This window comes from Rhipicephalus microplus, chromosome 6 (assembly GCF_043290135.1).
Source record: "Rhipicephalus microplus isolate Deutch F79 chromosome 6, USDA_Rmic, whole genome shotgun sequence".
Lineage (NCBI taxonomy): Eukaryota > Metazoa > Arthropoda > Arachnida > Ixodida > Ixodidae > Rhipicephalus > Rhipicephalus microplus.
Window position 1 is genome coordinate 9,051,290 of NC_134705.1, and position 27,967 is coordinate 9,079,256.

At 48.3% G+C, this 27,967-nt stretch overlaps 1 protein-coding gene across 5 annotated transcripts in view; it reads right to left on the reverse strand.

Annotated features, from left to right (window-relative positions):
• The window catches only part of LOC119168738 (Kv channel-interacting protein 4), an 850,622-nt gene that overhangs the window by 38,473 nt on the left and 784,182 nt on the right, over positions 1-27,967 (reverse strand). The window lies entirely within an intron of this gene.

The window sequence follows — 27,967 nt, forward strand, 5'->3', positions numbered from 1 at the left end:
TTGGTAGCCAGCGTACACGAAGCAGTGACTGCAGCTTCACCGAATGCCTGTCTCAAAGGTCGTACACCTGCAGCTTTCTGGGCCCGCAAGAAGAAGTTGAGCTGCATTGTCTCAAAAGAACTTGCCTTACCGCACTGCAGCCTTACCGCACTGCAAGGGGTGCGCAGTAAAGAATGTGATAGGGCGCCAGTCAGAGGGGTGCAAAATCGGGGAACGTTTTCTGCATACAGCGGTCAGTCTACACAGCAGACAAGAGAGCGCCACGGCCCATTTCCAGTAATGATTAAGAAAATAGTCTGCGCAAACTTTCATTCATATGATAATATTATTGTGTCTTTATTTGGGAAGAAATGAAAATTTGATCACCAGTAAGCTTAGAAAAATTCAGTTGCAATAAAAAGCGCGTGAATCATCGATCTCAAGAGTATTGTAGGTTACGCTGTCAAGCCTCAAGTGTACCCATCCGCGCCATTGTTGCTTCTTCGCTCGCCGGAGTCGCTGGCGTGGTGCAGATTGTGCTGTTCTGTTTTTATTCCTCTTGCTCCTATTTCATATTCAACTACTCCTGAAATTTTCACAAGATAATTCTGCAGCTTTCAGGAACCTACTTCGCTGTACGTGGTGCGATTGTGGACGAACGCGGAAGTGATTTTGTGTGCGTATGCGTGTGTAGGCTGCTGGATAGGCGATTGTCAACTTTTCGTGCGAAAAAAAAAGAACATACTTGCTTGCGAACAAGATTTCCTTCACAAATTCTCTCAAAAGCAGTACGAATCAACATGGTGGCCTCAAGGTGTGCATAGGTTAGTTGTATTAACAAACTCCATGAAAGACAAGTCTCGGTTAAATGTTAAGGTAAGTTCATCATTTTTATTTCGTTTGCACGTTCTTTGCAAGTTGTAGGACAACTCAGAAAATATAGCACATTGCACGCTTCGTGAATCATGGTTACATGATTAGGCTGTTTTGTTTAGACGATAGGACAACACTTCATTTTTTCTATATTTCCCAGAGCGGGCTCTAGTTGATCAAAACTCTACACCAGCAAAACATGTGTTTTGTGCTATTGTGCTTTTTGAAAAAATATTGATGTGAATATATTTGTTTTCCAGTTTTCTCGTTTAAACGCTTGAGATATTACCAAGAATAAACTACAACTTGCGCAATTACTAATGAAAAACAATTGGATATTTCATCTCCAAGAATGTCACGAGATTCATGAGCCCGTGTTTCAACATGTCTTTCTTCACCTACTTTCCCCTTGTTTTTATAATTACGCGTGTTTTAATAAGGACACTTCATGAAAATGTTTTCCTAGTTTCGGTCTTGAAAGCAGAATACAGTGCTCACGGAAAGAAACGGTACAACTTAGGGAATAGCCCATAATTTTGGTTCGACCATCGTGTGGCATAAGTGTATTTTGACTTAATGCATACATCACACCCAGCAATATCGTTACGGATGTCGCAACATCACGGGCTTATCTTGAGGAACTGCACATACCCGTGCACAAAGTTACACAAAATAGTGTGCCGTCACTTTTTAACTCGTGACACTAAATAATTTTCCGAAAGTCTCGTCTGACGCGTTAGGAATTGCTACTGTGTAAAAAACTGGGGGACTAATAAGCTTCATTTTTTTTTCAGAGTTAAACGCAATAGCAATATCTTGTCTCTTGTGCGTAATTCAACCACTTAGAGTTAATGTTTTATTGTATGATGCTGCTTGAACATTTTTCATTGTGAAATAGCACAGTGTAATTGAAGAAGTTGAAAGTGTCTTCTCTCAATGAACGTGTTGCAAATGGCTGCATATTGCGTAAAAAGGGTAGCATAGTTTAAACAGCTAGCAATATTGTGTTATCTTAACTGAGTTGCGTGAAAAAAATTGAAGTACAAAAAGAAGACACCTGGACACAGCGCACACTAACAACTGAAATTTTATTGAAGAAAACAAACTGTTAAGACGTTTATTGGCGGACACTCCACGATGATTCACGACAGCGAGAGTCAATTCGAGGGCCGACTCTCTGCACGAGCTGCTCTTCTTCTTATGAATAGGGCGACGTACGAGAAGGCGCTGGAGAGGACAACCCACCATTGGGGCATTCATTCATAAAAGTACAGAGTGGCAAAGTGTCAAGCAGGAGTGCAAGTATAATTTATGGCTAAAAGGGAAAGTGGCAAGGCAAATGAAACTCCTTGGTTTTGTGTACTTGTGGACGGGAGCAAAGGCCAAAGAGGAAAACCAGGCACATGTAGAGTGTATATCAAAGGACATTCAGGAGTTAGGAGGAGAGTGCGAGATAATTATACTAGGAGATATGAATGTACACACACAAGATGATGAGTATACCAACCCGACAGGCAAAATAATCTTGGATATGAGTGAAAGGCTTCAATTGATCATTTGCAACAGTACCAGTAAGTGTGTAGGGCAAAAAACAAGGGAGGTAGGAAGGCTGCAGTTGACGATAGATTACGAACTGATGTCACATAGTATGTATGATAAGCTCAGTGGAATGCACATAGATGAAGGTGGCTCCAGAAGTCTGGGTAGTGATCACAAACGTATCAAGCTAAGTTTTGAAAGAACAGTGAAAGTGGGAAGGAGACAAGATGAGCAACTACAGGAAACTTTTTATTCAGAACGACAAATTGAAATAGCCACTAAACAAATTGAGAAAGTAATCACTGAGGATAATAAAGCAGTGTGGACATACATGAATCTAATTACACTCTTTGAGCTAGAACTTGCTAAGGCACGTGACAAGTCACCCTGGAAAAGAAGACACAAACCCAAAAGTTGGTGGGATGAGGAAGTTAAGAGAGCCATAGCAAAACGTCAGGAAGCGTCTAGGGAACACAGACATGCTAAGCAGCGGGGTGAATCGACAGTTGATGTTGAACGAAAATGGGAAATCTTTCTAAGCTGTAGAAGAGATGCATCCCTTCTGATTAATGAAAAGATTAGACGAAATGGAGCCCAGTGGCTGGCAGAAGTACATAAACAAGATAGAAAGGCAGCTGCGAAATTTCGCAACCATCTAAACTCCCTGAGAAATGAGACGAGCCTAGAGCAGAGGTTCATAACTACAGCTCAAGGTGCTAAACTAAAAGGGGACAAAGCTATTGAATATATAAGAACAAGGGTGACAGAAAATTTTCAACAAAGTGCTTTATGCACCACAATAGACAAGGGAGAATCAGGTGGCGCAATGGCTTCATTTTCACAACAAGTGTGGGAAAGGGCTGAGAAAAGGGTTCCTAGTAGTACATCAACAGGCCAAGATGGCGTTTCAATTATGCTGATAAAGACATTAGGTCCAAAGTCTAAGCAGACTTTGAGAGAGGCAGTAAGCAAAATAATAACTGATCGAGAAGTTCCCGATGGATGGAAGCTTAGCAGGATGAGCATGATCTATAAAGGAAAGGGGGACAAAGCTGACATAAACAACTACCGTCCTATAACAGTGACATCAGTGGTCTACAGGCTGGCGATGCAGATTATAAAGGAGAAACTGCACGCATGAATAGAGGATGAGGGGGTGAGGGAACTGCAGAATGGGTTTCGGAAACACAGGAGGTTGGAAGCCAATCTGTTCTCACTGACGCAATGCATCGAAATAGCAGAAAAGGAACACAGGCCCCTGTGACTAGCATTTTCGCATATGAAGGGAGTGTACGATAGGGTGGTTCAAGAGGAATTGTGGGGAATACTGGACACACTAGGCGAGGAAGATGTAGTCACTAATCTTTTAAAGGCGATCTATAAAGGTAACAAGGTAATTATAAAGAGGGAAAAAGAGGTATGCAAGCCTGCAGAGGTAAAATGAGGACTTAGGCAGGGGTGTCCCCTGTCACCCTTATTGTTCATAATAAACCTACAAGGATTAGAGGCCAAATTAGAGGGTAGTGGACTGGGCTTAAACCTTTCTTTTGTCAAACAAGGAAACCTCATTGAACAGGCACTGCCAGCATTGATGTACGCAGATGATATGGTGCTACTGGCCGACAACAAGAAATGTATGCTGAGATTGGTGGACATCTTCGGTAATGAGGGAGATAGGTTAGATTTCAGATTCAGTGAGGAAAAATCAGCAGTCATGATTTTTAACGACAATGAAGGTAGTGAGCTTAGAATACAAGAGGTCACGCTAGAGATAACAGATAAATACAAATATCTGGGCTATAGATAAGCAATCGGGCCGAGTACCCAAGGGAACACGAAATATACGTGTCGACTAAAGGTAACAGGAATGCAGGGGCAATGAAAAACATGGCACTGTGGAATTACCATAGTTATGATGTTGTGAGGAATATGGAAAGGGGTCATGGTTCTTGGTCTGACTTTCGGCAATGCAGTCTTGTGCATGAGATGAGACGTTCAAGCAAGATTAGAAATTAAGCAACGTGGAATAGGTAAGCTTGCTTTAGGAGCTCACGGAAATACACCAATTCAAGGAGTAGAGGTGATATGGGATGGACATCATTTGAGGGCAGAGAAGCTAGCAGCAAGATAAAATTTGAGAAGCGATTGAGAGAAATGGGGGAGGAGCGTTGGGCTAGGAAGGTATTCAGTTACTTGTACATGAAGAATGTCAATACAAATTGGAGGAAACAAACCAGAAAATCGACTGGTAAATACTTGGAAAACAGCAGGGGGCAAAACCAAAAAGAATTATCGGTTAAGAAGAAGGTGAAGGAAGCTGAGACCAATATGTGGAGAATTGGCATGATTACGAAATCTGCACTGGAGATCTATTGAACTTTTAAGCAGAAAATTGCCAAGGAAAGGATGTATGATAATAATCGGGGTAGTTCTGCACTGTTTTAGGCCAGGACGGGAGTATTGCGAACCAAGACATATCGGGCCAAATACGAAGGGGTGGACACGGTATGCAGTGCATGTGGAAAGCAGGAGGAAACTGCCGAACACTTATTAATGTTTTGTAAAGGGCTTCACCCTATAGTTCAGGATGATGGAGCAGAGTTTTTCAAAGCACTGGGGTTTAGGGACAGGGAGGGCTAAATAGACTTTAAGCGAGTAGAATCAAATAGAGGGAGATTATCTGATTGGTGGCTAAAGTTGAGGAACGAGTGAAAATTAAACCATTCGCTGCAAAGTACGAATCCTCAACTTCACTAATTAAGAAAAAAATATAGTTTTTAGTTCGTTAAGTATTACGGCTTAGTGGCGCTAGCCACCGCCTGATCCCAAGGGTACAGCCATATCCATCCATCCATACACTGTTCAAAGGCTTTGCCACAAATACCCCGGGTACGAAAAGGGAGCCGCCTTGCGATCTAACAGCTGGTTAGAATGAGCGGGTCATAGTAGGCCTCTAGGCGCTCCACGTTAACAATGTCGCGTCCTCGACGGCGCATGTCCGAAGATGGTTCAATGGGTTCAATCAAGTAGTTGACAGAGGAAGTGCATTTGACGACACGGTACGGGCCTTCGTATTTGGGCAATAGTTTTGAGTATAGGGCAGTCGCAGTGGTATGGATGGAGAGCCAGACGAGCGCTCCGGCAGGAACGTGGGCTCTGTAGTGCTGGCGTCAGCGCGAATGTTTTTTTGCCGCTTTTGATCATGCGCAGGAAAGGTCTTCTCAAGCTCTCGACACTCTTCAGCAAGCTTGGCTGTAGCGGAAATAGGTGCCCACTCGGATGGATCTGGCTTGTATGGAAGTATCGTGTCGATGGTGTGTGACGGGTGCCTTCCATATAACAAAAAGAAAGGTGAAAAGCCAGTAGTGCTCTGAGGGGCGGTATAATATGCGTAGGTGGAAAAGGGTAGAATGGAATCCCAATTTGTGGGATCGGCGGCGACGTACTTGGAGAGCATGTCGCCGAGCATACGGTTGAAGCGTTCGGTGAGGCCATTCGTCTGCGGGTGGTAAGCAGCAGTTTTGCGGTGAGCAACGTTGCACTCATTGAGAATGGCTTCAACGACTTCAGACAGGAAGACGCGGCCTGGGTCTCTGAGCAGTTTCTGGGACGGACCGTGTCACAGAATGCATCGTTAGAGCAGAAAGAAGGCCATATCGCTCGCTGTAGCCGCGGGGAGAGCGGCCGTTTCGGCGTATTGCGTGAGGTGGTCCACAGCGACAACGCCCAGCGGTTATCAGCTGACGTTAGTGGAAGTGGCCCGAACAAATCAATGCCAACACGCCCAAACGACCTGACAGGGCACGGTAGAGGTTGAAGACCTACCGGCGACAGGTGCGTTGAAGCTTTGCGGCGCTGACAATCTATGCAGGAGCGAACGAATTTCTGCACGTAGCGGTACATGCCGCGCCAAAAGTACCGTTGGCGAATACGGTGGTAAGTCTTCGATACGTCGGAGTGCGCACATTGTGGATCAGAATGAAAGAATTCGCACATGTCACAGCGCAGACTGCGAGGTATGACTAGTAGCCACTGGTGGCCGTCACCGTTGTAATTGCGCCTGTGGAGGAGGTCGTCGCGAACAGTGAAATGGTGGGCTTGACGACACAACGTGCGAGTGGATGGTGTGGATGGATCAGTCAGCAAGTCTATCAGTGAGGCAATCCATTGATCCTTGCGCTGTTCAGTAGCAATGGTATGAATGCTAATCGAAGAAATGGCAAGGTGAGACGCTGAGTTGTTGGCATTGTCATCAGACAAGGGAGAGCGCGACAGGGCGTCGGCGTCAGCATGTTGCCTTCCATTGCGGTACATCACGCGGATATCGGAGTCTTGCAGGCGAAGTGCCCACCGGGCGAGACGGCCTGAGGGATCTTTCAATGATGACCACCAGCATAGTGCATGATGGTCGGTGACGACATCAAATGGGCAACCATACAAATAAGGTCGGAACTTTGTAAGGGCCCAGACGATGGCCAAACCTTCTTTCTCGGTGACTGTGTAATTAGTCTCGGCTTTAGTAAGTATACTGCTTGCATACGCCACGACATAATCCGGGAACCTTTGTTTGCGCTGCGCAAGGACAGCGCCGAGGCCGACAGCACTGGCATCCGTGCGTATCTCTGTAGGGGCCGTAGGGTCGTAGTGGCGGAGTATGGGAGGCCACGTCAACAAACGACGAAGTGTTGTGAAAGCGTCGTCGCACTGTGATGACCACGAATGGAGAGGCCCGTTACTTCCGAGGAGCTCCGTCAGCGGCGATATGGTAGCCGCGAAGTTCTGAATGAAGCGCCGAAAGTAGGAACACGGTCCTACGAAAATGCGCAGTTCCTTGACATACGTCGGCTTGGGTAACTCAGTCACGGCCAGAAGCTTGGCTGGACCAGGGAGATTTCCGTCCTCGGACACGACGTCGCCGAATATTTTCAGCTGCCGAGCTGCAAATCAGCACTTCTTTAGGTTCAGTTGGAGACTGGCGTCACTCAGACGCGTTAAAACACGCGAAGGCGTTGCAGATGCGTCGAGAAGTCCAGAGTGAAAACGACGACGTCATCGAGGTAGCACAGGCACGTGTGCCATGTCAGGTCACGCAGAACAGTATCCATCATGCGCTCTAACGTGGTGCGCGCATTGAACAGCCCAAACAGCATGACGTCGAATTCGTACAAACCGTTGGGGGTGACAAAAGCGACCTCCGGTCGAGCGTCCTCAGCCATAAGTACTTGCCAGTACCCTGAGCACAAATCGAGGGATGAAAAAAATTCTGCTCCCCCAGGCTGTCATTCGCGTCATCTACCCGCGGTAGTGGGTACACGTCCTTACGAGTAATCTTGTTGAGGCGCCGGTAGTCCACACAGAACCGCACAGAACCGTCCTTCTTCGTGACTAGAACAACAGGAGACGCCCAGGGGCTGCTAGAGGGGCGAATAACATAGGGGCGAAGCATGCCGTCGACTTGCTCGTTGATTACACAGCGTTATGTGAGAGATACGCGATATGGACGTTGCCGCAGTGGTGGTTGTGCATCTGTGTCGATGCGATGCGTAACGGTGGATGTGCGGCCGAGAGAAGGTTGAGCGACATCGAAAGAAGAGCGGAATTTTTTTATCAGGCCCAGAAGCTGGAAACGCTGGCCCGGCGTAAGGTTGTCGGGAATGGATGGACCGAATACATCATCGGATGATGAAGCAGATGTCGAAACAGCACTAAGAGTACAGGAACTTGAGCAGTGCATGTCATCGGTTTGATCCATAACTTGAGCGTCTTCGATGGGTTCCACGCTGCCGAGACATTCCGCTCGCACCAACGAAACGCTGTACGGGGATGAGTTCACAACAAAAACAGTGGTGCTGCCACGTCAGTAAGTTGCACGGTCGCAAAAGGAACCAGCAAGCCTTCTCTTATGAAAACACGATGAGATGGCGAGAGGAGTGCAGCGGTGTCAGAAAGGCTTGCGCAGTGGACGACACCGCCGCAGACGAGTTTAGAGACACCTGCATGTCGTTTCTGACGAGTAACTTACTTGCAGCAGATTGACTGTCGGTCAGCTTCAAAGAAGATAATTGCGTGAGTTTTATTTCTGCTGGTGCGCAATGAATGACGGCGTCGTGGCGGGAGAAAAAATCCCATCCTAGGATGACATCGTGAGAGCACGAAGGAATTATGATGAATTCAACCGCATACATCAAATTCTGAATAATAAGGCGGGCTGTGCGCATCGCTGTAGGGTGAATGCTTTAGGCGCTGGCTGTATGGAGGGAGAGCCCGGAAAGCGGCGTGGTCAGTTTGCGCAGTAATTGGCTAAGTTTTGCGGCCATGACAGATACGGCGGCTCTAGTATCTACAAAAGCAGATGAACGAACGTTATCCACAAGCACGTCTATCACGCTCGACGGGCTTTCCTGAGGGCTTCCGGAGTTCGACAGCGTCGCAGCCCTTGCCTCGTGGACTGCGGCAGCTAGTTTTCCTGGTCACCCTCAAGTGGACGTGGCCACATCGGTGACAGTGAGCGACGTCGCGGCAATGGTGAACGGCGGGTAGACGGAGCGGGGCGGGACGACGGTGACATAGGCGGCGGTTGGTCATAACAGCGGCTTGATTGTCTGGGAAAGTTGGAGGTGACCTGCGGTTTCTGCAAACAATTGCAACAGCGTGCTACATGACCAACGCAACCACAACCAAAGGAGATGGGGCGATTGTCAGCAGTGCGCCATCGGTTCGAAGGTCCCGTCCATGTTTCAGAACGCGATGGGCGAGCCGGCTGCTGATATGAGTGGATGGTGGGCGCCACTTGGAGCACGTGGGTGACGTCGGCGTATGTAGGCGACACAGTTTTTCCGAAGGCCTGGGGCGTCGCGAGGGTTTCGGTATAACTTAGGGGAACAGCCACAGAAATCGGTGGGTGTGGCCTGGCGACAACATGGGCGTAGCTGAGTGGCACAGATACAAGAGGCGGCTGGTGGTATTCTGGAACGACCTCCGCGATTTGCTGCTGAATGGCTCGGCGGAGTGGAGGCAGAAGCGTACTTGATGTTTGTTGAGCATGTTGCGGGGAAGCAAAAACCAGGAAAGAGATCTGGCGGGCAACTTCCTCACGCAGGAACGACTTCATTTCGGCGAGCAAGGTTGTGTGGTCAGGAACTGCTGACAAGGCCGAGAGATCAGCATCACGTGGTGGATGTCAACGGGTCATCAAGCTCTGCCGTCGCAGCTCGTCGTAACTTTGGCATAATGCATTTACTTCTGCCACAGTGCGGGGGTCTTTGCCAGGAGCAAGGTGAAGGCATTATCGGCGATGCCTTTTATAACATGCGTGATTTTGTCAGCCTCTGACAAGTTCAGATCGACTTTCTAGCACAAGTCAAGGATGTCCTTGATGTAACTTGTGAAGGACTCGCCCGTCTGCTGGGCTCGTTCACGTAAACGCTGTTCGGCTTGCAGCATACGAACGGCAAGACGGCCGAACACGTCAACGACAGGGCTTTTAATGGCAGACCAAGTCGAGAAATCAGATGCGTGGTTGTTGTACCACAAGCTGGCCGCACCCGCGAAGAAGAAAAACAGGTTTCCGAATTTAACTGCCTTGTCCCAATGATTGGGGACGCTCACGCGTTCGTACATGGTCAGCCAGTCCTTCACGTCTGTGCCATCCACGCTGGTGAAGACAGGAGGGTCGCGGATGCGGGAGACACCGGGACATGGCGTCGGCGTAGGAGAAGGCGTTTGCTGGGCCGCGTCTTGCTGCATGGTTGAACGCATGGTACGGGATCAAAGCTCCAAGGGCATCGAATGTGGACCGAAGGTGTTTGAAGGGCACAGCACTCTCAGTACTTTCCACCAAATCGTTAGGACGTTTATTGACGGGCACTCCGTGATGATTCACGACAGCGGCAGTCGATTTGGCGACCGGAGCTGCTCTTCTTCTTATGAAAAGGGCGACCCACTAGAAGGCGCTGGAGAGGACGACCCAAGCGAGCGCAAAACTCAAAACTACAGCTGATAGACGAAGCCTCGTGATAATTTCAGGCAGTTTAAACGATGTCTTAAATGAAGATACAGCAGGACTAGCAGCCACACTGGCGAAAGGCGTCGATGACATGCGCGCCACTTCTCCTAAGGTACAGGTAGTGCTATGCACGATACCGGAGGTACCTGTGCGTGATAGCAACCTGCAAAGAGCGGTTGTCAACGCAAACCAAGAGATATGGCGGATGAGTCAAGAAAAAGGCTTTGAGGTGGTGGAAATAAACAGAGAGGTGCATAGGTGGGGTGGTTTTCAACGAGACAGAATTCACTTCGATGGGCGGCTAGGTCATGAGGGGCAAGCGAGCCCTTCGGGGTGCAGGATAGCTAGTAACGAGGAAAACAACCAGGAAGACTCTTCGACAAGTGTTATGGATATATACGATTCCAAAGTGGCACCAATGCCTAAGATAGGTAGAGTCCGGGGCATAAATAGACGTAGCCACGAGCGCCGAGCCCATTCAGACATAGGGTATATTAACATGCAGGGTGGTAGGAACAGGCTTAAGTGGGAAGAGATAGAAGAACAGCTAAGGGAAGAGAGGCCGTTGGTATACGGTTTTGTAGAAACACATCTCAGGGACATGGAACGACCTCCGAACAATCCGGAATACGCGTGGGAATATTGTAATAGAAGAGAAGGCAGCAGAAAGGGGGGTGGTATTGGGGCATTCACTCATACAAGTACAGACTGGCAAAGGGTCAAGCAGGAGTGCAAGGAACATTTATGGCTAAAAGGGAAAGTGGCAGGTCAAATGACACTCCTTGGTTTCGTGTACTTGTGGATGGGAGCAAAGGCTAGAGAGGAAAACCAGGCAATGGTAGAGTGTATATCAAAGGACATTCAGGAGTTAGGAAGAGAGTGCGAGATAATTATGCTAGGAGACATGAATGCGCACATAGAAGATATAGATGGGTATACCGAACCGACAGGCAAAATGATCATGGATATGTGTGAAAGGCTTGATTTGATCATTTGCAACAGTACCGAGAAATGTGAAGGGCAAATAACATGGGAGGTAGGAAGACTTCAGTCGACGATAGATTATGCACTGATGTCACATAGGATGTATGATAAGCTCAGGGGAATGCACATAGATGAAGGTGGCTCCAGAAGTCTGGGTAGTGATCACAAACGTATCAAGCTAAGTTTTGGAAGAGCAGTGAAAGTGGGAAGGAGACAAGATGAGCAACAACAGGAAAATTTTTTATTCAGAAAGGCAAATTGAAATAGCCACTATACAAATTGAGAAAGAAATCACGGAGGATAATAAGACAGTGTGGACATACACGAATCTAATTAGACTCTTTTAGCTAGAGCTTGCTAAGACGCATACCAAGTCACCCCGGAAAAGAAGACACAAACCCAAAAGTTGGTGGGGTAAGGAAGTTCAGAGAGCCATAGCAAAACGTCAGGAAGCGTCTAGGGAACACAGACATGCTAAGCAGCGGGGTGAACCGACAGATGATGTTGAAAGAAAATGGGAAACCTTTCTAAGCTGTAGAAGGGCTGCATCCGTTCTGATCAATGAAAAGATTAGAAGAAAGGGAGCTCAGTGGCTGGCAGAAGTACATAAACAAGATAGAAAGGCAGCTGCGAAATTTCGCAACCATCTAAACTCCCTGAGAAATGAGACGAGCCTAGAGCAGAGGTTCATAGCTACAGCTCAAGGTGCTAAACTAAAAGGGGACGAAGCTATTGAATATATAAGAACAAGGGTGACAGAAAATTTTCAACAAAGTGCTTTATGCACCACAATAGACAAGGGAGAATCAAATGGCGCAATGGCTTCATTTTCACAACAAGTGTGGGAAAGGGCTGAGAAAAGGGTTCCTAGTAGTACATCAACAGGCCCAGATGGCATTCCAATTAGGCTGATAAAGACATTAGGTTCGAAGTCTAAGCAGGCGTTGAGAGAGGCAGTGAGCAAAATAACAATCGAGGGTGAAGTTCCCGATGAATGGAAGCTTAGCAGGATGAGCATGATCTATAAAGGAAAGGGGGACAGAGCTGACATAAACAACTACCGTCCTATAACAGTGACATCAGTGGTCTACAGGCTGGCGATGCAGATTATAAAGGAAAGACTGCAGGCATGGATAGAAGATGAGGGGGTGCTGGGGGAACTGCAGAATGGGTTTCGGAAAAACAGGAGGTGTGAAGACAATCTGTTCTCACTGATGCAGTGCATCGAAATAGCAGAAAAGGAACACAGGCCCCTGTGGCTAGCATTCTTGGATATCAAGGGAGCGTACGATAGCGTGGTTCAAGAGGAATTGTGGGGAATACTGGACACACTAGGCGTGGAACATGTAGTCACTAATCTTTTAAAGGGTATCTATAAAGGTAACAAGGTAGTTATAAAGTGGGAAAAACAGGTATCCAAGCCTGGAGAGGTAAAACGGGGGCTTAGGCAGGGGTGCCCCCTGTCACCCTTATTATTCATGATGTACCTACAAGGATTAGAGGCAAAATTAGAGAGAAGTGGGCTGGGCTTCAACCTCTCTTTAGTCAAACAAGGAAAACTTATTGATCAGGCACTACCAGCATTAATGTACGCAGGTGATATAGTGCTAATGGCCCACAACAAGGAAGATTTGCAGAGATTGATGGACATCTGCGGTAATGAGGGAGATAGGTTAGATTTGAGATTCAGTAAGGAAAAATCAGCAGTCATGATTTCCAATGATAACGAAGGTAGTGAGCTTAGAATACAGAAGGTCAGGCTACAGATAACAGATAAATACAAATTTCTGGGCGTATGGATAAGCAATGGGACGGAGTACCTAAGGGAACACGAAATATACGTGAAGACTAAAGGTAACAGAAATGCAGCAGTGACGAAAAATAGGACACTGTGGAATTACAGTAGGTATGATGTTGTGAGAGAAATATGGAAAGCGGTCATGGTTCCTGGGCTTAAGTTCTGCAATGCGGTCTTGTGCATGAGATCAGAAGTTCAAGCAAGATTAGAAATTAAGCGACGTGGAATAGGTAGGCTTGCTTTAGGAGCTCACGGGAATACACCAAATCAGGGAGTACAAGGTGATATGGGATAGACATCATTTGAAGGCAGGGAAGCTAGCAGCAAGATAAAATTTGAGAAGCGATTGAGAGAAATGAAGGAGGAGCGTTGGGCTAAGAAGGTTTTCAGCTACTTGTACATGAAGAATGTCGATTCAAAATGGAGGAAGCGAACCAGGAAGTTGACTGGTAAATACTTAGAAAACAGCAGGTGGCCAAACCAAAAAGAACTATCGGTTATGAAGAAAGTGAAGGAAACGGAGACTGACATGTGGAAAATGGGCATGATTAAGAAGTCCGCACTAGAGATCTATCGAACTTTTAAGCAGGAAATTGCCAAGGAAAGGATCTATGATAATAGTCAGGGTAGTTCTCTACTGTTTGAGGCAAGGACGGGAGTCCTGCGAACCAAGACATATCGGGTCAAATACGAAGGGGTAGACTCAGTATGCAGTGCGTGTGGAGAGGAAGAAGAAACTGCGGAACACTTGATAATGTTCTGTAAAGGGCTTCACCCTATAGTTCAGGATGATGGCGCAGAGTTTTTCAAAGCACTGGGGTTTAGGGACCGGGAGGGCAAAATAGACTTTAAGCAAGTAGACTTAACTAGAAGGAGGTTATCTGATTGGTGCCTAAAGTCAAGGCACGAGTGAAAATTAAACTCTTCACTGCAAAGTACGAATCCTCAAACTCACTTTTTAAGGAAAAAAAATAAATATAGTTTTGGGTTCATTAAGTATTACGGCTTGGTGGCGCTAGCCACCGCCCGATCTAAAGGGTACAACCATATCCATCCATCCATCCATGCATCCATCCATCCATCCATCCATCCATCCATCCATCCATCCATCCATCCATCCATCCATCCATCCATCCATCCATCCATCCATCCATCCATCCATCCATCCATCCATCCATTGTTCAAAGGCTCTGCCACAAAACATATATATATGCGATAACGAGAACACGTGGGGTAAAAGAAAATGATTAGGCAGTGCAGGTGGTAGGGGTTGGTTAACTTGCCCGGACTGCAGCCTTCTTAGGTCCACCGCCTGCGACCACTCCAGGCGCACGCTGGGTTGCAGAAATTTCTTCCGGTCTTTTGTATAGTGCTCAAGTGCGTCGTTGTACGCGGTAGAAAATTCTGCATAGCAGTTGGCGCCCCTCTGGTGCCTCGCCTCTTCTGCACCAACGGTTGCCGCAGCCGCCCAGCAGACAGTGCTTCTCAATATTTTCACGTGCTTGCCCAAGAAAGATGATGACAGTTGTGCATGTGCCACGAAGGACTACGAAATGGACGAAGAAGAAGAACTCGCTTGCGCGTTCTAATTAAAAAGATCGACCTGCTTCTGGTGTTTCAGTCTCTACGGCAAGACCTCTGTTTTGACGTCGTGACACTGGTGGACGTGCTGGGTACAACCGGATGCAGGACAGTCTTGCTCGGACCCGTTCATCTAGTCCAGAGACCCAGCCCCTCCTCACGACTCCGGTGCACCGATTCAGTCGGCGCCTACTAGGCCTAAGTCCGGAGTCCGTACCTGTTCCGCCTCTAACCAGCATGGCAGCTCCTACCACATCCACGGCTACCCTTCCATCGCAGACCACACTTCCCTCCCAGGTGACTCTTGAACATCCTCACGTTCCTGAAGTTTTTCATGGAGAAGAGTACGAGGATGTCGAGGACTGGCTCGAACAGTTCGAACGGGTCGCTGTATCTAACCACTGGAACGAACAGCACAAACTTGGCCGTGCATATTTCGCCCTGGAAGATAGCGCTCGCACGTGGTACGAGAACCACGAGGCTACTTTCCAATCTTGGGAAGATTTCCGCCGAAATCTCATCGCCACATTTTTGAACACGGACCGACGGGATCGCGCACAGCAACTGATTGAGGCTCACGCACAAAAACCCAACGAAACAGCCGCCATGTACGCAGAGGGTATGATCCGTCTGTTTCGACGAGCTGACCCTGACATGCCCGAGGCGAAGAAGGTGCGTCACCTAATGCAGGGTGTCAAAGAACCAGTGTTTGCGGGCCTCGTACGAAATCCACCTACAACAGTAGATGAATTCATAAGAGAGGCGACTGTCATCGAGCGCGCACTGCGACAACGATACCGACACTTTGACCACCTGCCGAACCACACGGCAGTAAGTGCTGCAGCTCAGAACACTGCCGTGTGTGAAAGTTCCCTGCGACAAATGATTAGTGAAATACTGCGTGAGGAACTTCGGGCCCTCTGCGTCCCTCCTACCCAACCGCCCGTCGCATCTAATGCCGAAATCGTCCGCCAGGAGTTGAGGCAAGCCGTTACACCACCGGCGCCAAGTCCTGAGCCACATCCAGCGAGCTACGCTGATGTGGTCCGTCGTCCTCCACCGTCATTTGTGGCGACATCCTTCCAGCCACGACCCGCGGCCGTACCTTGGTGGCAACGGGATTCCATGAGACGACCACCAGTTCGCCGAACTGACTTGTGGCGCATGGCCGACCGTCGACCTATTTGCTTCCGCTGCGGAGAACCAGGTCACATTGCTCGCTATTGCCGTCATGGCGATTCCGGCTTCGGGAACTTTTCTTGTCCCGCTTCTTTCCGCTCTGAAGACCGTCGTGCCCACGATGCCGATCAACTGTAGACTGGCCAAGCAACTACACCGCGTCGCTGGCGATCTCCATCTCCTGCGCGTCACCGTGACTTCTCTCAGAGCTACGCGGACGTCACCAGAGGCCGTTCGCCTAGCCCGCGCCGGGGAAACTAACTGCTGCGACCTCCGGGGGCAAAGTTGCCAATCGTCGAGACACCGAAAAGTTCCCCCTATCATCGCAAGAAGGTATGACGACAACCACGACGAATACTAATGCCGGTGAAGTTGTACGTGCTGATCTTGGCGTTTTCATTGACGGACATTACGTTACAGCACTGGTCGACACTGGTGCCGACTTCTCAATCATGCGACAAGAACTCGCCGACCACCTTAGAAAGGTAAAGACACCGTGGACAGGGCCACACATAAGGAGTGCTGGTGGTCAGCTGATGATTCCCACGGGTAAATGCACCACTCGACTTCGCATTGGGGATTCTAGCTACGTGGCCACTTTCGTCCTGTTGCCAGACTGCTGTAAAGAGCTAATTTTGGGCATGGATTTTCTTCGAGATTATGGCGCTATTATCAACATTCCTCAACGTATGGTGACGTTTTGCACACATCCGTATGTCGACGACAGCAGCGACGAACTACGCGGCAGTTTTCGAATAGCCGACGATGTGACGCTCCCACCGAGATCCTGCTGCCTTGTGTCTGAGTTCAGTGGGTGGCCATCCTATAAGGATTTGATAGTGGAGCACATAGTCGCTCTTTTGCTCACTCAAGGCATTTCCATCGCGAGAGGCATTCTAACGCTTACTGGTGGACAGGCAGAAGTGCTCCTTACAAACTTCAGCAACGAGCGCCGTCAAATCCAGAAGGGTACCGCAATTGCCTACTTCGACGATATAGACCAAGCCGGGGATTGCTGTGCTTTGCAACCAGATGACGCGACAGTCCCTGCCTCGACAACTTTGTCGGTGGACATCTGCTCCACGCTACCGTCCTCTGATAGGAAGCGTCTGCTTGGACTTATACACCAATTCGAAGACTGCTTTTCGCGTACGTCAAAGGTCCAGCGGACACCATTGACCAAGCACCGCATCATCACCGAAGACAACACGCGACCGATTCGGCAGAACCCCTACCGTGTGGCTCCGAAAGAACGCGAGGAGATTCAGAAGCAAGTACAGAAGATGCTCGTGGATGATGTCATACAACCTTCGAAAAGTCCTTGGGCGTCCCCCGTGGTTTTGGTCAAGAAAAAAGACGGCAGCTTGCGTTTCTGTATTGATTATTGCAAGTTGAACCAAGTCACGAAGAAAGACGTCTATCCATTGCCTCGCATAGACGATTCACTCGATCGGCTGCGTCATGCGCGCTATTTCTCTTCAATGGACCTCCGAAGCGGCTACTGGCAGATAGAAGTCGACGAGAGAGATCGTGAAAAAACAGCCTTTGTGACGCCTGATGGCCTTTATGAATTTAAGGTGCTTCCTTTTGGGTTGTTCTCGGCGCCAGCCACTTTTCAGCGTCTCATGGACACCGTACTATCGGGCCTGAAGTGGCAAACATGCTTGGTCTATCTGGACGATGTTGTTGTATTCTCAGCATCATTCGAGGAACATCTCAGCCGTCTATCCACCGTACTCCAAGCCATACGCTCAGCCGGCCTGACTTTAAAATCAGAAAAATGTCATTTTGGTTTCAACGAACTCAGCTTCCTAGGCCACATCGTCAGTCACGAGGGTGTTCGACCTGACCCGGCCAAAATAGACGCCGTAGCGCAATTTCCTGCACCCCGTGACAAAAAGGCTGTGAGACGCTTCTTAGGGTTGTGCGCCTATTACCGGCGATTTTTCAAGGACTTTTCGTCTATTGCGGCGCCATTGACACGACTCACACGTGAGGACGTCCCCTTTTTTTGGGGTGAACAGGAGCAAATGGCATTCAATGAACTGCGACAACGCTTGCAAACACCTCCAGTCCTTGCGCACTTCGACCAGGACGCCCCTACAGTACTTCACACTGACACCAGCAATGTAGGTCTAGGTGCCGTTCTGGTGCAGTGGCAAGACGGCTGTGAAAGAGTAATAGCCTACGCCAGCAGAACTCTCTCTCGCACGGAGGAGAACTACTCGACCACCGAGAAGGAGTGTCTCGCCGTGGTGTGGGCAGTCATCAAATTTCGTCCGTATTTGTACGGCCGCTCCTTCAAGGTTGTTAGCGACCATCACTCTTTGTGCTGGCTCACCAACCTTAAAGATCCATCTGGTCGTTTGGCGCGCTGGAGCCTAAGACTTCAAGAGTTTGACATGACCATCGTCTACAAATCTGGGAAGAGGCACACCGACGCCGACTGTCTCTCACGGTCGCCAGTGGAAACTGTCGCTCCTGATGACGAAAACATCGACGCGGCATTCTTGGGAGTTGTCAACACAGCCACTATTGCACGAGAGCAGCGCAGTGACCCTGAGCTGTTACCACTCATTGAATATTTAGAAGGACGACGTGAAGACGTGCCGCGGTTATTTGCTAGAAGACTGCCATCTTTTTGCTTGCGAAACGATGTTCTCTATAAGAAAAACTTCTCACCAACTGGTAACCCGCACTTGCTCGTCGTGCCTGTCTCTCTTCGAAAAGAAATTATGGAAGCGTGCCATGATGAAGCAACTTCTGGTCATCTAGGCTACACCCGAACATTGTGCCGACTATGATGCAAGTACTACTGGCCAAAGTTACCTGCTGCGGTTAACCATCACGTGCGAACGTGCACCGGCTGCCAAAGACGCAAAGCGCCTCCCAGCAAGCCAGCCGGTCTTTTACATCCAGTCGAAGCACCAGAAAAGCCGTTCACCCAGATTGGAATGGATTTCCTGGGTCCCTTTCCAACTTCCACAACATGGAACAGATGGATTATTGTGGTCACTGATTACCTGTCCCGTTATGCAGAGACTAAAGCTATGCAGCGTGGCACAGCAGCAGAAGCAGCTCAGTTTTTTATCGAAAACATCGTCCTTCGGCATGGCGCTCCGACAACAGTGATCACGGACAGAGGACCTGCCTTCACCGCAGAGCTTTTGGAGTCGGTTCTCAGACTCAGCGGTACAGCTCACCGGAGAACAACTGCATACCATCCGCAGACAAACGGACTGACGGAGCGCCTCAATAGGACCCTTACAGACATGATCAGTATGTACGTTGACACAGAACATAAAAACTGGGATCAGATATTGCCGTACGTGACCTTTGCTTATAACACCGCTAGACAAGAAACCACTGGAATGACACCGTTCAGTCTGATCTATGGTCGCGAAGTCATGACAACATTGGACGCCATGCTGCCGCATGAGTGTGACGACATCCATGTAGACGCCGAAGAATTCACTCAGCGTGCCGAAGAAGCCAGACAGCTCGCGCGCGTGCGCATCTGTCATCAGCAGCATCAAGATGCACAACGCTACGACAACCGACACAAGTTTGTTAGCTACTCACCAGGCGACAAAGTGTGGGTCTGGATTCCGATACGTCGACGTCAACTGTCTGAGAAACTGCTAAGACTGCTTGGTCCATACAGCGTCACGCGACGCTTGAACGACGTGAACTACGAAGTTGTTCCCGACACTAATTGTAGTTCTAAGCGCCAAAAGCGTTTGCCCGAAGTCGTGCACGTCGTGCGTATGAAACCATATTTATCGAGTTAATTAGCTCCCGGTTACCGTTATCGTACAACCACTTCATACGCCTGGTAGAGCACCTAAGTTGCGCATCGGGACGATGCTTCTTTCGGAGGGAGGCAAATGTCACGTGCTTGCCCAAGAAAGACGATGACAGTTGTGCATGTGCCACGAAGGACTACGAAATGGACGAAGAAGAAGAACTCGCTTGCGCGTTTTAATTAAAAAGATCGACCTGCTTCTGGTGTCTCAGTCTCTACGGCAAGACCTCTGTTTTGACGTCGTGACAATATTATGTGCGAAAAATCTTTTACAACTTGCTATGTACCAACTATGCAGTTTTGAGGGAATAAGCGCAGTACTGTAATGGTTGACAATCTTTAAAACGCAAAGTCGCGTTGCTAGTAACGTGTCATGATGCCCGATGGCCATATAAGCTTGTATCCTGCAATATTGCTGCGATATTACAAGTCGTGCTGAAAAACCTGTATACTGGATGCGTGTGTTTGTTAACCATCACAGTTACTTTTTCTGCATGTCTGACCAGAGAAAGTTATTTACTTTATTTGCAAGCAGATACATAGCTGTGTGGTAAAGCACTTGCTTACCATGCAAGTGGCCTGAATGGTTTTGATCATCATTAGGACGCAAAAGTTTTTATTTGTTTTATTTGAATTTCTCTCAATTTTTGGTCACGAAAAAGATAATTTTTTCCTCAACCACTGACCCGTACGCCAGAAATTCTGTGGAACGAGATTTTACTACTCTTGCGTTAATGATGCAATATTGGTAGAAGGGAAAGTGGCTTACATGTACAAAAGATATGCTCAGTGTCCAATGGGCAAGAACTATCACTAATAGACACCGTTCCGACTTGCACAAAGACCTATAGACACCAGTATAAGCAGCCACGCCATGGGCCATTCCTAGTCACAATACTTGTACATAACAACCTTGCATACCAATCACTTTTCACCAAACACCATAAAGGTTGAATATCAAGTCCTTTCAAATATTCAAAACACGCAGTTTCTACTGTCATCATGTCAATGTTTCTTTTCGACTCACTAAGGACGCTCAATTGAGACGCCACAGGTTTTAAAGAGAAACAATGTGAAAAATCTCTTTACGAAGCTCATATGGCCATTAATGCTTTTTCATGCTATATACCGTTGTCAAGTCAGAATCAATAAAGTCAAATATTTATTGCATCGTGCTCTGTCTGAGACCACGTTAATCATAGCTTCAAGATAAGAGAAATCGCACGCAGAAGAGACGTATATAAACATGATTTTTTTACCAAAATACTCAGAGAATAAAACCAACTGCCTTCTTGCATTGCCTCCACCATCTCAATTGATTTGTTTTATTCTGTTAGAATGAGTGTGTTGCATTTTTCTTGAGTGTGTTGCATTTGTTATTGATTTATGTACTTGCGTCGTGAGTGTTTTTAGGCAATTTTCACTATTTGTTTTGCTGACTATGTATCATTTATGTACTCTACCTTTTGTAAATGCTCCCCCAATCAGCGGTGTGGGTAATGAATTGCATAAATAAAGTGTCAATACATAGGCTATAATCTTAAACACAATCATTGTATCTCTTCAGGTAAAGTGGACAAGCATTGACATATGCCCACCACGAACTTTAAATAGGTTGCCAAGTTACAATCTTAGCAATTATTTATTGAAAATAAGTAGAGATATAATCAAAAACTTCAACAAGAGTGTTGAGGGATACTCACAACATTTGTTTTCAAGACGATGGTGACTGCAAGCAGGCCATTCAACAAACAGCAATATTTCTAGCTGTAGAATGATTTGCAAGGCTCTGTTATATGCCGGTGACAAAAGCTAAATTCGTGTAGATAACCCATCCGCATAGCTATTTATAAAGGTATCCATTTAAGGCCAAGTTTAACCTTATATAGATGCTTCTATATATAGGTAATGTCCTTATATGGCAATGGCTGTAAACGGCCATTGTCATATGTGGCTATTTACAGCATCGCCCATATATGAGTATATAAGGGATTAGGTATATCAGGTTGTTAGGGCTCATATAGGGCTACATTAGAAATTGGCCGTATCAGATTACATATGGCCCATATATGATTGTTCCAAATAAAGGCTGATTTGCCCGATTCCTGATGCAGCTATATATGGGGACTTTTATATAAGTCTATATATGGGCTTTTCTTAAGGGCTGGGATATTTGATCGGTTGGTTAACGCTGTTTGCCGTCTTGTTTTCACCATCTTTCTGCTACTGCCTAAATTATACTATACTATGCTCCCACGGAGCGTTTCTTTCGGGAAATTTTCAACTTTACATAATAAATTCTCACTTCTGATTTCTAAACACTACATATTCACGCGAGAACACATATTAGCGAGCAGCAGTATGAGTGAGCACAGCGTCGCTCTTCGTCAGAGGGTGAAAGAAGAGGGGGGTATGTATGTATATTTGTTAATTATAGGGGTTCATGATGACATCCACATAATAGTATTACGTGGAAAATAACAGTTGTCAGTCCGCAGCCACAACGCAGCTCACCGACAACGTCCACTTCTTCCCTATCAGTCTGAGGCATCTTTCTTGGGTATGCCCCACTATGCCCTCTTTCAGTCAGACGAAATCACGTAACACGAACCCCGGCGGCAAAAGCGCCGACCCGGCGAGTTTACGGGGCCATAGCAGGAGCAGTGTGGTAGCGCTTGAGCCTTGATACGTGGACACGATGTCCCTTGACAGCAGAGCGGAAGAGGTTGATAGATTATCAGGGACAATTTCATATGTATTGTCGGTCACTCGTCTAAGCACGCGGTATGGGCCCGTGAAACGAGAAAGAAGTTTTTCTGAAAGGCCTGCATGTCGCGTAGGGGACCAAAGAAGAACGAGGGAACCTGTTGGAAAGTGTTCGTCGCGATGCCGCTTGTCGTAACGATGCTTCTGCGAGTCTTGGGACGCCATTAATCTGCTGCGGGCAAGCTGACGAGGTTGGTCAGCTCGGGTAATAGCGTCGCGTGCATATTCAGAAGTAGACTGCGCAGCGGCTGACAGGAAGGTATCCAACGGCAATGTTGGTTCGCGTCCAAACAGAATGTAAAATGGCGAGTACCCAGCAGTGTCATGCCGGGAGGAATTGTATGTGAACGTCACGTAGGGTAGTGCAAGGTCCCAATCACGATGGTCGGCCGAGATGTATTTCGATAGCATGTCTGTCAGGGTGTGGTTTAAACGTTCTGTAAGCCCGTTTGTCTGGAGATGGTACGATGTCGTGAGCTTATGTTGAGTAGAGCAGGAACGCAGGATATCGTCAACCACTTTCGAAAGGAACGTACGGCCTCGGTCTGTCAACAGTTTAAAGGGGCTCCATGCTTTAAAATGAGATCGCGTCGTAGAAAATCAGCGACGTCTGTAGCGCAGCTTGTTGGCATGGCTTGCGTAACTGCATAACGGGTCGCGTAATCCGTAGCCACCGCGACCCACTTGTTTCCGGAGGCGGTTGTGGGGAAGGGACCGAGAAGGTCCAAACCAACACGGAAGAATGGTTCCGATGGGATGTCGATGGGCTGAAGAGATCCGGAAGGGAGGCCCGACGGCTTTTTGCGACGCTGGCAAATTTCGCAAGCGTTGACATAACGACGTACAGAGTGTGAAAGGCCAGGCCAGTAGAAGCGGCGGCGGACACGGTCATATGTGCGAGAGACACCAAGGTGACCCGCGGTTGGCGCGTCATGGAGCTCACGTAGGACTGTGGAACGCAGGTGCTTTGGTATGCCCAGAAGTAGGTCGTGGCCATTGGGCGGTAAATTACGCCGATATAAGGTGTGGTCCTTTAAGGTAAACATGCGAACAGAAGCGTCTTGCGGTGAAGATTCGAGCTGTTGTATTAGGCGGCTGATATCCCGATCGCGACGCTGCAAGTCCTCGAGATGATGCAGGGGGAAGATGGAAAGGACGCAGCCCACAGAATCAGTGCTCGTAGGATCGCAGTCGGCCACAGGGTAGCGTGACAGACAATCCACATCTTCGTGCAGTTTTCCTGATTTATACACTACGGTGTAAGAATACTCCCGGAGGCGGAGTGCCCAGCGGGCGAGACGACCTGTGGGATCTATGAGGGAGGCGAGCCAGCAGAGAGCGTGGTGGTCGGTGATAACTATAAATGGTCGGCCGTATAAGTAAGGGCGAAATTTGGTGACTGCCCACACCAGCGCTAGGCATTCGCGCTCTGTGACGGAATAACTACGCTCCACGGTGGACAGCAGCCTGCTGGCATAAGCTATCACGCGATGCTGCCCACGTTGTCGCTGAGCCAACACAGCGCCTATTCCGAAACCACTGGCATCGGTGCGCACTTCGGTCGGTGCCGTATGGTCGAAGTGAGCCAGCACAGGGGATGAAGTGAGCAAAGTGGTCAGGTAGGAAAATGCTGCTGCTTGCGAGGGACCCCAGGTAAACGTCTCATCTGGTTTGAGTAAATCTGTTAGGGGCCGAGCGATTTCCGCGAAGTTCTTGATGAACCGCCGAAAATAGGAGCAGAGCCCCACAAAGCTGCGGACATCTTTGGCGGTTTTTGGCACAGGAAAGTCCTTCACAGCTCGAACTTTTTCTGGGTCAGGCTGTACGCCGTAAGCGTCAAAAATATGTCCAAGTATTGTAATGCGACGGTGACCAAACCACCACTTGGACGAATTCAGTTTAAGGCCGGCGAGACGGAATACATCAAGAATTTTCGACAGTCTCTCAAGGTGCGCTTCAAAAGTGGGAGCAAACACAATCACGTCATGCAGATAAAAAGACGCGTAGACCACTTGAATCCATGGAGCAGGGAATCCATCATTCGTTCAAAGGTGGCGGGGGAGCTACATAAGTCGAAAGGCATGACTTTGAATTGGTAGAGGCAATCGGGTGTTACAAAAGCCGTCTTCTCTCGGTCCATGGGGTCCACGGCAACCTGCCAATAACCAGAACGAAGATCAATGGAAGAAAAGTATGCGGCACCATGGAGGCAATCAAGGGCGTCGTCAATGCAGGGCAGAGGGTATGCGTCTTTCTTGGTGATGTTTTTAAGGTGACGATAGTCCACGCAAAATCGCCACGATCCGTCCTTCTTTTCAACTAGTACCAGCGGGGATGCCCAGGGACTGGAGGATGGTTCAATAATGTCCTTCGCTAGCATCTTGTTCACCTCCTTCTGAATTATGCTCCGCTCAAAAGCAGACACTCTGTAGGGACGGCGGTGAACAGGGTTGGCATCACCTTTGTGTATGCGATGCTGGACAAAGGACGTCTGTCCAAGAGGTCGGTCGCCAAAATCGAAAATATCCTGGTAGGCCTCGAGAAGATGTTGTAGGGCTTCAACTTGTGGAGGCGGAAGATCAGTGGCGATCATGTCAACAATTTGACGGCTGCCCGCATGTGTTGCGAGTGATGTGCGCTGCGGTGAAACAAGTGTGTCTAAGGCAAGCACTTCAATTTGTGAGTCGAGCAACGGACACAGGTGGGCCACAGAAATGCCTTGTGGAAGCACATGATTCATGTACCCGAAATTGACAAGAGGTAGACAAGTTTTGTTATCTGTGATGCTGAGCACCGTATAGGGCACTGCAACATTGTGCGCAAGGAGTACGTCGGTGAGAGGCGTAGCGTAATAGTCACCGTCGGGCACAGCTGATGAACAAGAAAATTGACGTACGTCACAGTTTTGGTGGGCAGGCGAACAAAGTCGCTGCATTGTAATCAGCATGTAGGTTGGTACGGGGTGGCACCGATTTGTGGCAGAGTTCAAGGCGGAGCACACCAGTGGAGCAATCAATCAGAACAAAATTGGCGGCAAGAAAATCGAGGCATAGTATGAGGTCGTGGGGACAGGTTGCAAGCACGGTAAAAAGGACGACCACTTGATGACCGGCTACGGTAAGTTGAGCTGTGCACATACCGACGACAGGGATTGTTGCACCATCTGCAACTTGGACGACACTGGTCGAGGGGGGCGTGAGGACTTTTTTCATGCGACGACGAAAACGCCGACTCATAATACAGACGTGAGCACCCGTATCTATCAAAGCTTCAACAAGTGTGCCATCAACATATACTTCTAGGCTGTTACGGTTCAAACGTAAGGGCAACAGAGGATTTTTGAGTAAGGTCGACAGGGCAGCTTCACCTCCAGAAGCTGCGCAGCCTAGTTTTCTGGGGACATGCGGCGGTTAAACATTGGCGAGGGAGAGCGGCGACGCGTATTTGAACGAGAAGGGTGGCTTTGAGGCGGTGGCGACGACGGGACAGGGTGGTCGTAGTCCTCAGAGGCAGTAAATGCTGTAGACTCAGTGCGGGTCGGATAAAGGTAGTTTGGTGGATGGAATGAGTTACTGTAAGTGGGGTACGAGGCAGAACACATAGATGGCCATTGGCTGTGGCAGTAACGAGCGATGTATCCAGCGCAACCACAGCGGAAGCAGATCGGCTTATAACATCAGCTGTTCGCCATTCAGACGGGTTCCTGGTTCGAATAGAGTACGGACGGCGACGTCTCATGTCCACAGAAGCTATCGAGGGACCAGTGTTATCCAGGGTGAGTGCAGTGGACAGGATACCAAGGTTAGCGAATTCCTGGCGGACAACAGCCTGGATCAAGGTGACAGCTGGCGTTGAGGCGTCGGACAACGTCGGTTTGTTGGCAGCCGGGTAAGCGGCCTCGAGTTCACGTCGGACGATGCGCGTCACGTCTTCAGTTGTAGACAGATGACAAGGAGTGGCTTCGCAAGACGACGTTGCCGCGGTGTTGGGTAGGCGCTGAAACTGCTGCAAAATGCATCGACTCTTCGCCTGCTCGAGACGGCGGCACTCTTTGATCACGGCGTCGATGATAGTTACGTTGGTAAATACAAGCAGGCTGAACGCATCGTTGGCGATTCCTTTTAAAACGTGCAAAATCTTCTCGGCGTTAGTCATGTTGGGATCGGCCCTTTGACACAACGCTAAGACGTCTTGAATATAAGCCAAGTAGGCCTAAGTGGTCGTCTGTGTACGTACAGCCAATTGCTTTCGGGCATCAAGCTGTTGACCAAACGGGTTGCCAAAGAGGTCGCGGAGCTGTTGTTTAAACATTTCCCAGCTTGTGGTTTCGTGCTCATGGGTCTCAAACCAGATGCGAGGGGTCTTGTCAAGATAAAAAATGACATTTGCAAGCATAACGTTTGGGTCCCAGCCATATTCCTTGCTGACGCGCTCGTACATGCTAAGCCACTTGTCCACATTTGCGTTGTCCTCTCCAGTAAAGGTACCGGGATCACGGGGTTGCGTTAGGGCGACGTACCTGGTTGCGGTCGTTGCTGAAGTAGGTGGCGAAGCCGTATCCTCACGCGGAGCCATGGTAGCAGACTTAAGGAGGCGTCCACTTCGTAGCTCCGTTGTCAGAAGAGCACTCAGCACCTCCACCAAAATGTTACATGGAAAATCACAGTTGTCAGTCCGCAGCCACAACGCAGCCCACCGACAACGTCTACTTCTTCACTATCAGTCTGAGGCACCTTTCTTGGGTATGCCCCACTGTGCCCTCTTTCAGTCAGACGAAATCACGTAACAATAGGTACACCTCTGAGCTCATGTCCATGTGTTCTACGAATGTATTTCATAAATCAAATGCAATGCTGTGAAGGCTATAAGAGACATCTTGCAATATATCCTTTCGCACTTACAAATAGTACGATATTTTTTGCACCTGAGACATGATATATTTTCCATCTTGTGCTTTGTTTCATAGATAAAAAATGTCTCGTTATACGACATTTCCTTGTTCTCATTTCTAGGTGTTTTCCGACGAAACTTTACGTCAGAAAGTGGTCGGACGAATGGTACTCCTTACGTAATTGAGGTAGCGATTCCGCCAATAGGTGATGTCGTCCCGGTCGATGCGCAGCTAGTTGCGGCTTCTCTTTTCATACTTGACGCTGATATCGGCAAGCAGGTGACGCACAGTACACCGCTTTAGCGATGGGAGTTTTATACGCTCAGAGAACTGGGCAGTTATCTTCTCGACCATGGGTATGTCGTTGCGGCGCAACAAAATGTGCACACATGGCCTCAGCGCGCACAACGTGAAGCTGTCAAACATCGCGCTGCGTCTTCTGTCCACCGCATTGTGTGGGCGCTATAGCGAGAGCGTCGTCAGTTTGCCCTCCAAAAATGCGAACCTTTAATTTCCTCTCACAACCAGAACAGAGTCTTTTCACCAACACAAAGCATGTCGGCGACA